General features: G+C 38.5%; 1 protein-coding gene across 13 annotated transcripts in view; it reads right to left on the bottom strand.

Moving 5' to 3' along the window:
* The window catches only part of ESRRG (estrogen related receptor gamma), a 390917-nt gene that overhangs the window by 297752 nt on the left and 81127 nt on the right, over positions 1–12038 (bottom strand). Inside the window, exon 1 of one of the 13 annotated variants that reach the window (XM_082303290.1) lies at positions 3269–3286. The exons of the other annotated variants lie outside the window; for them this stretch is intronic. The gene's annotated coding sequence lies outside the window, so the exon portion shown is untranslated. Of the gene's footprint in view, positions 1–3268; positions 3287–12038 lie in introns of those variants that run through there. 13 annotated transcript variants of the gene reach the window in all.

The following is a 12038-nucleotide window of genomic DNA, read 5'->3' as shown; positions in this document are numbered from 1 at the left end:
TTCCATACATTAATCACAGTCACAAATCTGAATATATGGGGGTGGTTTTTTAACTGTAAAGAAAACTACAGTTAAAATTAGCCAGTAAGTCACAAATTGCGACAGAATAAAATCAAAGGATTCTGACGGAAAGGAGGATGAGGCACCTAATTAAACAGAGGAATACAAAACAAAAGAGGAAAAAAAAATTAAAAAATTAAACCCAAGATAATCTGAATAGCATACTCCTAACTTTTCTAAAAGTTGTTATTGTGAGAGTATTTATTAGGATGTTTCATGAATACTGTATGAATGGTTTTAAAAGGTATTTTAAATGAAATGCAAAGCAGAAGTGCAATACTCTAAAATCAGGTGCATTCTCAGAGTGTGGTTTAATACACTAATCTGTTATTTCCTGAGCAGATAAAGGAACAGAGCTACAAAACTGCAAACCCTCTTCCCATTTATTGTAACATATTCTTCCAACAAGGCATAAAATTTACTGACTGCTGTCCAAAAGAGACAAAAATCTTCTACCCTATAGTCACCTTCTCAGGGAAAAGCTTGAGAAGGCCACAACTCACATCAGAAAAGAGACATCAAACATGGGCTCTGGTGGACCAAAGTGAGAATTTCATTTCAGAATATAAAAATCTGAATTAGAATCCCAGATATCAACAGCTAAAATACATGAAAAATTACAAAACTGAGCTCTGCACTGGCATTTTCAGCTGGACTGAAAAAGGGAACATTTGCTCTAACCTCTCTTTACAACAGCAGCTGACAATCTAAGTAGATGTATTATGACTAATCACGATTAATGAAACTGAAGAGTTATTTACCACTCCTTCAAAATGATCCAGTGAACTGTTTAAGATTCAGTGAGATTTTGGGGATTTGGGCACAACCACAGCATCGAAAAAAAAAAACCAACCAACCAGCCCTGACCTCATAGATATTTCCAAATCTTTGTGCTGGTTTGCTCATGTTCACCTTCACAATCCTACTGACATACAGCATCCCTCTGAATTATCCCTGTGGTTCACCAGCTAAAAACATGCTCTGACCAGAGCAGAAGAACTTAAAAGTCAAGTGCAAGAACTTAAGGAGGTCTACAGAGAGTGGATCCTCTCACATTTCTTAATCTCAGAGGGATCTATGCCTCTCAGGTCAACATGGGACATTCACAACCTTCAGTGCTTACTCATCTCCAGTGAATAAATATGCAAAGGACCAAGAATCCTAAAGTCAGTTTGACACGAGTACTAAATATTCTATGAGGGCATAACTTGGCTCACATAAGTGAGTAGCTTAAAATTCTGTCAAAGTGGACAGAATACCCTTTTAAAAGGGAATACTATGGCATGGTACTTACCATTCAAGTAAAGGAATTTCATTTGGTGTTCTTGTTATACATACATCATAAACCTAGATAAACTTGTAACACATATAATGCTTTTGATACAAAACATATGCATAAGTACACATTCACATCATGCACACATAATAAACATATCCACCTTAGATAAAATAGTTTATACTTTGAAGCACCTCTCATGAGGCCCACAGTAATCCAAAATACATAATACCTACGTAAGGTATCAACAAAGGAAACAATCATAGCTAATTTAGAAATGAGGAAAATAAGACCGTAAATAAACTTGTCCATACTTGAGCAATGATTCTCTAGGAGTGCTGAGACTAAAACCTAGAACTCTAAACCACGAAACATCATCCTTGTCCTACTCAGCATGTGTAATGTAGCCAAAAATTACATAAACCCTTTTATGCCACAAACTGCAAGTAAAAATGTCAGCGCAAAAGACAGAGAATAATGAATTTTGCATTTCAGCAGATACTTTTTTTAGAAGTTGCATGTTGGATAGATTGTTATATGGAATCTTCAGAAATTTTCCTTTTCAGACACGCAGTGCACAGGGTCTTCTCTTGAGAACAGAGCTCAAGACCTCCAAGAAAGAAAAAGGAATTGGATTTGTGTTTCTGAGGTCCGGAGTGAGAACTTTGAGCTAATGCCTAAAATGAGGTGTCAGCCAATTACAAACTTCTTAAATGATTTAACCTGTCAGACGTTATTCTAAATTAAAAGTATGGGAAAAAATGGATTAACTTTTTATTACTTTCAGAATAGTCAAAATCAGGGTTTGGTGAATTGATGACCCCCCTTGCTCCTCCTTTCTTTAAACAAGGTAAAGTTCTGCATGCAGCAGCTTGCTGTGTGTGGTTCAGGAGGAGAGGTAAAGCCATTAAGTGGCTCCCTATCACAGACCCTTCAATTAAAGGAGGGTTTGGGGAAGTCAGCAGTTGCGGTTGTGATTTCCAGACGTTTCAGAGATGTGAGAAGACCTCTAGCGAAAACCCAGAAGACTCCAAAAAAACAGGCAAGGAACAAAGTGAAAGACCATCATGAATGATCAGTCTCCAACAACAGGTAACAGCCATTATGCCTGCTGTTTAATATTTTTATTCATGAGGTTAGCATTATTACAGATAGTAATAACATGTATTTAATATACATGCAAACATTGTTTTTAAAATTGGAATATTTGGCAATGCCACTAAATATTTAAATACTCTTTAGCACAAGGGAATTTCAACAACGAGAACTATGAAATACTATTTGTACTCCCTGGTATGTATAAATACACTGTCAGCTTCCTGCATTTTCATTTAGCATCAGAAACAGCTTTCCAGGGAGTTAGATGCTGCTGTAAGAGTCAATATCAATGTTACTATTTATAGTGCTATAAACTACATTTTGAGTTATATTGGTAAAGTTAAGCTTAGGTAGCACTTCTGGCATTAATAACTTGATATAGAAATATTGCTATAAATGTAGTTTACAATTTGGAACATAAACACAAATTCAGTGTTACTAAGAGATCACCTTTTAGATTGCATGAAAACACACTGCCAAAGTGTATTTTATGCACTCCACAATGGAGCAAAATGCAACGATATAGATATATTTAAATTTCCCATTTTTACACTGTCACTCAAAAACTTTTCTTCTTCCTTTTTTTCCCCTAGCTTATCGATCTCAAGAGCTTGTGATAGCATTTCAGTTGCTTCACTGAGCCATTTTTAGCTTCTGCTTCTTTTTTTAAAAGCTAAATCAGGGCTCAAATGCTTCAATCAATTTAGCTTTTTCAATTAGAGAAGAAAGTTAAAAGAAAACCCTGAGACATGATAAACAACCAAATTTTAGCATCCAGGTTTTTTATGTTGTTTGTTATGCCTTTTTTTTTTTTTTTAAATACCAATAGCATACCTTACATAATATCCCTGATGTCTATGGTTGGAAATCATAGGAAGATGACTCCAGTAATTTTTACCAAGAGGCACAGCTTGAATTTACCACAGCCTGTTCAGGAAGCCACATGTGTGGACAGCCAGAAACTCTTGACACCCTCTTAGCTGTGACCTCTGGCAATGCCCTGTAGCAGCTCAGTGATTGCAGGGGAGAACATTACGAAATGCATGACCTTTTGCAACACTGCATGATACAGAAGGAGTCCGAGACCTTTGTGAGAGCCAAAACCTCCAATCTCAAAAAAATTCCATCACAGTCCCAGACTAAGCCTGATGTCCACTATCTGAACAGAGTAAGGCTTTTAAAATGGTACTTCAAAAAAGCCAAAGGCTGCTCCAATCCAAATCAATATCAACAGAAATCAGTGAGGTGCTATGGGGGAGATTCAGACCACTTGAATCCTACCTAAGTGGATAGACTACATCTCCAAAACAATCAGAACATCTGGTTTTCACTATCAGATCTTCCTTCAGGTGATTTGATTAGTCAATGGCTCAGTTCCACTTGAGCAATGCCTGTCATATTTGGTTTAGAAAGACAAGGGGGACAGGCTGCGACCCAAAGTTTGCTGCAAGTGCTGACGGGTTACACAGCAGCTTGGCTGAAGTCCTAATCCTCAACCCTGTTCTGGCACTTTCTTTAGGCATGTCACTTGGCTTTTCCTTAGGTATTTTTGGTACTCTGGGGAACAAAAAAATCCACCTTACCTTGGGCCAGACAACCTGGGATAGCTAACAAGAGAAAACTGAAAATTGAGACTAGCAGCTTGTGCTTTATTTCAGACTTCAGGTTTAATTCAGATGTTTATTTGATCAGTCATCATCCAGACCAGTGGATCATATTTAACCTGTCTTAAGTACACATTTTGTTGTGAGCGCAGGGATGCAGCACCCTGGGGTAGAGATCTGTAATCCAGGTCTAAAAGAACATGTAAGTTCAAGGGAAATGTTTCGCAATGATTAATTTAGTCATGCAAGAAGAGTAATTGGAGAATTTGATAGAAAATACTAAACCATGGTTAAAACCCATTCTCTTAAATGTGATTTTTTTATTACCTTTTTCTTTCTTTTCTTCAAATGTAAGCTATTTTTTTAGGTCCGTAATAGGCAGTCACTGCTGTAACAACTGGTGGGAGATAATCAGTAGATTTGAATAGTTGGGGTGATTGTCTGATTATTTAATCAAAACTGTTTTTAGGCACTTCATTAGGGTTTTAATGGCAAATGGCAACACACAATTAATTAGACAAACCTGCAGACACTGGAAATCTTGTCCTGAAACACTTGTACCCTGTGCACATGCAATCCTTCTGATCAGCTGCCAAGAGGAAACGCAGGCTGTTGTGGCTCAACCTATTTGTGGCTCAACCTGCATCATTTAGGAACTGGTGGTGGATCCCATAGCTAATTGCCACTATTGCAAAGGATTGCACATAGACTGAGCAGCAGTCACACCCAGCCATGACTTAATGTAAATATCCAGGCGATGAACAAGCAGTGTGGCCATGCTCATGGATGTCAGAGTTGTTCTGAACCTCACCATCATCACATCTCCCTTCCTGTGGAGGGGCCAGTGGGGGGTGATCTTTTCAATACCACAGAGTCTCAGTGCTAGCAATAAGATTCCTGTTAATCTCATTATGACTATTTCTGTTATTATGGTAGTAACTGGTAATGGAGACCGAGGTAGGCAGAGCGAAGTAAGGCAGCACAAGAGCCCCTTTTTTAACAGCTAAAAAAGAAAAAGATGGCAACTAATTTCTCAACAGACACCAAAACTAATTTGGGGTATCTCATACGTGCTTGTTTTATTTACTAGGAATTAATTTTGCTCCTTAATATAACCCCAGAGATCTGCACGAATACAAAGATAAAGCAAGGTCTTTATAAAAGGGATAAGGCACTTAGGGCTTGCACACCCCGAGTCCCAAAAATAACCGTTCTCGCAGCTATTTCTCGCAACACTGAGGTTTTGCATTGCCCATTCTTAGCGCAGGTATGAGCACTTATTATTATAAACATATATTTTAAGAACAATAAGGAAGTGATGAATTGGCCACTTGCAGTTTTCTTGACAGCAAGGTGAAATGGTAGCTGTGGTGACCAGGGGATGTCCTGGTTCCTCCTCGCAGAGAGGTATTCAGTGCACGTAATAATTATTCATCCATCTCATTCACACTAAAGGCATCGGCAATGCAATTTTAGCCTGATAATCAAGACCATATGACAAAAACCAAGGCCATTAGGGACCAATTTCAAGTGTTCTCTGCAAGACAATGATTTTCCAACTGCACTTACATATGCTGAATAGTTACTTCTGCACGACCGCACCTGCTCTCATTTATGTAACCCTCCATCCTCTCCCCTTTTTTTCTACCCCTTCTTTTCTTGTAATGCAAAGAAGGAAAGTTTCAAAGGGTTGCTGGAATCTTCCTAGAAACAGATTTGATTTATTTATATTTCTGGCTGGCCACACACTGTGAGCAAATAAGAATCTGGCAAATGTAAAAGTTAGTTTGTGCTAATGTCAGATCAAATTCTACCTTCAACAGACGTTGTGGGGCTGCATTAATGTAAATGAGAGCAGGATTTGGCCCAACACTTTCATTCATGTCCTATACATATTCAAATTAAATGAATATTTTGTACAATCTCTTCCTCCCTCTACATACACATGCATAATTCTGTCTCAGATTCCAGCCTTGGTTACAATGATGACTTCATGGGAGCTTTTTCCTGGGTTTATGCTACTGCGGCACATCTGAATGAGATGCAACGGGACTACTTGTTAAAGTAAAGCAAGCAGAAGGTCTCCAAGTCAGGTCTGCCCTATTGTAACAATTTTGTTCCTTAATTACTTTCTGCTTATTTTTGACTGTACCATTTCAGTACCAGTCACATAATAATGCTGCCTTTGAAAAGACTGTGGTGTCACTGTAAATCAGAGCCCTGTAAGGTTAAAGGCTTCAGTTGCCAGAGGGGAAAAATGCCAAAATTATTTCTAAATTATCCATAGTATAACTCAAAGACTGTAGCATCTTTTAATATTAATGCTCCTGAAGAAATGAATACACTTTCAAGCTTTTTCAGATATAATTCAAATATTAAAAAGAATAATAAGCTCCATTACTAATGATGCAACAACCTCTTCTACCAGAAGAATTGAACCCATAAAATTAGTGAGTAAGAAGTAAAAAAGGCAAGGAAATGTAACAGGAAATGACCCTGTAATAACACAACCTAGATCCTCATCCTGTAAACCTTTATTTGCATGAGTGATCCTGTGTCACATAAGACGTGCTATGGACTCCAATGGGCAATTCATACAAGTGAAAATTATTCATGAATTTGAATAAGAAAGTATATGATCAGATCAGCTCCTAGCCTTCTCTCTCAGTGATCAATCTTCTTGCTACAACCCACCCCCTTCAGATTTAAAATTAAAAAAAAAAAAAAAAAAAAACAAACAACAACGTATTTTGAAAACTGGAATAAAGAATAAAGTTGGATTTCTCAAAGCAAAGATTCAGTCTACTAAGTCATTATTAGAATGAGGAGAAATACTCCTGGATCTTGCTCTTATTCATATATATTCCAGATCTGGTTTTTAGTTGTATCTTATAATAATTCAAGGCAATGACATCAGAAAGATCAATGCAGCTGCATCCTAGTATTAATCTCACAGTACTATTGGTGTCTTCTGGAAACTACTGTACTGAATCCAAAGAAGGAGAACCTTGGCTTGCTAGAAATGCTCCTGATTTTTGAAGGGTAGTTATCATGGTGTCCAGTAAAAATGACTGACTTTTTAAATACTTAGCGCCTGGCATGTCCTTCTTCTGTGCTGATCATGTATAATAAGACCCACGTACAGGATTTTCCTAATACTTGGGAATGACATTAAGAGTGAGAAGCAAAAGAAATTAAGGAGGAGGAATGCTGCTGCTGTTTTTCATACCCTGTATGAGTCCCCACAGATGAACAAAAAACGCCCAGTAATGTTACAAAGCATTAAAAACCAGAACATCCCGAGGAGGACTAAGGATAAGATCTCATTTTCCAAATTTCAAGGCACTTACTGAAATGCTTAAAACCACTCTACCACCTGATTTTTTGCCATTGCTTCAAAACAAAATTTGCAGTATGTTTCCTATACAACATTTTCTACCTCCCAGCAAATACCAATATTGCTTAAACTTCATTTAAATGTCTTAATTCAATTGAACCCAGAGGTCATTGACACCTCAGTAATTTCTATTTAAAACCATTCAGCCAAAAATAAACAAACAAAACCAAAACTGGAGCAGAATCTCCTCTGGAGATTATCCTCATTTTAAAAGAAATTACCCAGCCTGACTTTTTATAAGATAATTATTGCAATTGTTTTGCCTAATGAATATTGTTTGACTATTATAATGCCATGTGACACATCCTGAATGAAGAACAATTAAACGAGCTTTGTTCTCTTGACATCCCAGGACACAGCTGAAAGGGAAGCTTGGTCCTAAAGATTTGGGTTTTTTCTGGCTAAACAACATCTCGAACATAGCAGAGGTAGGATTGAAAGACACAACTTGGAACAATTCAAAGCAGGGATGTGCTGCTTCTAGAGATCTTTGAGATGAAGCTGATGGTTTCATTCCCTAACTGCTCCTATCAATCCAAAAGATGTCAGCAAATGAAAGCTTTCCCTTGCAAAGACTTCGGGGCTTGATCAGAGAACAAGAGTTTTACATATGTCACTCCCCAGCCTTCAGTGGGATTACTCAGAGTTTCTATTGTGTAAGCAAGAGGAGGTTAATTTGTGATATTTCAGTTTTTGGTGAGGCAACAAAATTGATCTTTATCAGTTTCTTTACCGACTGCTGGGGCAGGGTTCTAATTTCAATTACACCGACGTGCAGGAAGCAATGCCCTTCTCTTGTACTTAAGGATGCACCTGTAACAAATGGAAACATCTTGCCCTACTCTTCCTATATATCCATCCCCCAGAAATACCTCAGAATTTCTGCTTATGGCCAGCAACAGTCATTTGACCAAGTTAGCAAAAAGGGTATTTGCAGAACTGGGAGCCATTGTGTCCAGAGGCACCTATGTACCACTCTCAATGAACCTGGGTCTTGGACAGGATTTGAGCATTGAGAGGAAAATAATCCTCTGTACAGGGAAAACATGAATTAAAGATCCTCTTAAATTATGGAACAGATCAATATATGGTGGTTCTCTAAATCAGGTACAGTAACACCTCCCTGGAAGAGATATGCTACGTTGGAGCAACAGACCAAAATCACCTGGGGACCAATCCTACCATGCCCGAGCCTCTCTGCACTGACAGATGGCAGCACAGAGAATCAGCAGAACAAGGAGGAGATCAGACCAACTCTGTGGAAATCTAAGTCACACCTTTCCACTGTAATCACCATCCTCCCAAGCTCATTACAGTCAAGGACGAGAGTATCCCTCAGCTACACCTCTACAGCTAAATAAAGCTCACTGCCAGGTCACTGCCATATGGCTGGGGGCACCATGCCGCTTTCCGACGGGGACGTTTATCTTCAGGTGTCCTACCCTGGAAGGGGAAGGTCTCAGCTGGCAGCAGAGACAGTGGGCCTCTGGAACAGCTCCCCACAAATTGCCCTGCTGGCTGTCCACTAACACTTGCAGCCAAGAATAATGCAATCTTCAGTGAGCATGTGACCATGGGCACGTCTCACCTTAATAAAACTTACATCCACAGCAGCTTTCAGATTTACTCTTCCTAGTCCAGAAAACAACAGAAAGCAAAGCTTGTCAGTTTGTCACCATTTTCCATCTCTGCATTTGTAAAAAAAATAACATTGGCAGGGAAATAATACAAAATGTATCACACACACAGGCTGCAGGAAGATATAATGTTTTTTTACATATTTGATATAGAGCCTAAATTAAGCTGCAGAAAAGGGGCCATGAATCTTCACAGCCTCATTATCAAGCCTCCCTAAACCTCAAATGCAGGAAAATACATTTCATAAACAAAGACCCAATAGGATTTTAACAGTACAATAAATTTCACTGACATTCACCACTAATCACATTTCAAAATATATTTTTAAAAACAAAGTTCATTCAACACAAAACCAGACTAGAAACAAAGAGTAACATAAGAATATGTTATACCTTTTCCACTTCACTTTAGTCCATTTTTGACAGAAATCCCTTTTAGGTGGTTGGCTGTAATTCCATAGCAGTGAACACCAACACTCTTCCTGATCCTTCTTTCACTTTCCTGGACATGAGCTCAGACCGTGACCCTATTCATGGATACAAATTTTCTGTTTTCACAGTAATCTGACACAGAAAAAGGGATCGAGCCTTCACTCCCATGAGTCCATAACAAAACTGTCTCTACGATCTTGCTTAGTGTTGTCCCTCTTCTCAGGAGCAGCCAGGTGCTGCCTTTCACTTCTGCTCACAATTCACTCATTATCCACAGCAGAGAAAACCAGAGCCCTTTACTCTTTCATGCATCTGCTAACAGAGAAAAGGGTTGAAGTAATTTTAGAGACACTGAAAGAATTTTAAGAAGTAGGGTTTTTTCATGTTTTGAACAATCTTCGAGATGGTGAACTAACGCAGCATTTCTAAGATCAGGAGGGAAAGGTTCATTGTTGGGATTTCTTTTTTTTTTTTTTTTTTTTTTCTCCTCCTCTTTAGTTTTGATGTAACTGAAACACTGTGCAGGTGAAAGGCTGACAGCCAACCACAAAGGGTGGGGTGCTTTGGAAAGAAATTAAAAACATGTGTGGGACTCAAGTTTTGTCTCATGCATGGTAACCCCAAACCTTAGCTCAGATCACTTCAAAGACTAGGAATGAATTTAGGTTTTTACACAAAAGCCTCAGGTGTGCCTCCTTAAAGGTACCTTTTTACTGCAATTCTTCCACCTACTTGAATTGTTATGCTGGTATCTGACATCAGAGCATCTAAGTGCTGTCAAAACTGGAATAAGCTCCCCAGCTCATCTGACTAAACCCATCGAGGGCCTTCAGACAGTAATACCATTATTGACCTGGGCTGAATTCAAATGCATTTGGAGTGCTTGATATTTATCCAAATTATGCCCATTGAAAAATCCCTGGCAGAATACAGATAACATCAGATTAAAATGTATCATTATAATTACTTCAAAGAGATGTCTGGTATAGAAATAATTAGGTTAGTAAATATTTTTAATTAAATTATGATTTCTAAATTGTGTTAAAACTACAACTTGCATCTATGGAGATCACAACTAAACTACAAATCAGAAGAATTCAGCGCCTGAATATGAATATTTGAATTAATCTAATATAGTTATTATACCATTAACTTCAGTGATGCAACTCCAAATTTACACAAGCATAATTAGAGTCAGATTCAAGATTCAGCAGATCAATACAAATCTTTCCATGGGCTGCAGTAGGCATGATAAGGCCCTGAGAAAAGTGCTGGAGTGGTACTACCATCCCACCAAGCTAACCTTTCCATCCCTAAAATAATGTTTCTGCTCAGAATTGTCATTCCCTTGATAGTAAACATGAAAACATGGGTATGAACCAAGTAGACATGAGAAAATAAAATTTGTAATAAGCACAAATTCCTATGCCTTTGGCCAGAAATGCCCAAAGATCTGAAAGAATTTCCGGAAGTTTTTTACCAGGTCTACATTTCACTGAGACTGCATAATAAATTAGCAGTGAAATAAAGACTGGTGAAAAGCAAAAGCAAATAAACAAAAGAAATTATGCCAGTAGTACTGGCTGGGATGTCTAAAAATGGCACATTCCTTGCTGATCAATTCTTTCTGCTAATATATGAAAAATAAGAATGTGTTTTAAATACTTTAGACTGCAATTTACATCTGTAATCCTCTTTTCTTTAAACAGTTTGACACCTTGAACATAAAACTGTGTTTTACAGATGCCCTCCTCGTTTAATTGAAATCACATCTCAGGTCAAGATCACCACTTCCTTCTGCTTCTCTAACCTCTTCTTGCCTGAAGGCCTGTAACTTGTGAATTATTTAACAATCATATTTGCTGCTGAAAATTGATTTCTGAGAGAATCCATATTGATTGAGATATGTGAGACTAATGAGTTTGAGGTTAAGGTGTTTAGATATCATTATCTCTGATAGTCCTGAACTAGAATCTTCATACTTTTTTGTTTTGTCAATACTTAGTTTTATATCTGTGCTCCAAGCTGTGCCTAAGTGTTAAAATAATTTTAAGAGATAGAGTGAATAAACATTTTGCACGTCTGAAGCATCTGTAGTAGTCTCCCAGATGTGTCTTTCCTGTGAAATGCCACTGCGTGAAGGGGACACAAGCAGAGTTTTGCCAAACTTTCATTTAAGCTGGAAGCCAGAACAAGTAGCTGGCATGAACAAACAGCCCCCACTGGAGCAAAAGCTGTTTACAGAAGCTGAAGATTGTCAGTGTCAATGTCAGAGTGTTTGTCTGCAGTGCATGACTTAGTTAGCTCTTGTTGGGCTTCCCTGGGATGGAGCAAAGCTGCGCAGGGCTGTGGCAAGCACAGGTGCCTTGCTCAGAGAGGCACCTCAGCACGTGCAGTGTGCACATCCATGGGGACCCTCTCCTGCAGCCTCCTGCTTTCCACCACTCACATTCAAGGGGTGGCTGGTCCTGTTGCAGGTCTGCCACTGAAAATGCTGCTCATCCTTCTGCTCCTCAGCCTTTTTCTGGCATGCT

The sequence above is a fragment of the Coloeus monedula genome (genome assembly GCF_965178545.1).
Source record: "Coloeus monedula genome assembly, chromosome: 2".
NCBI classification, from domain to species: Eukaryota; Metazoa; Chordata; class Aves; order Passeriformes; family Corvidae; genus Coloeus; species Coloeus monedula.
This window is presented reverse-complemented; position numbering and strand designations above follow the sequence as displayed.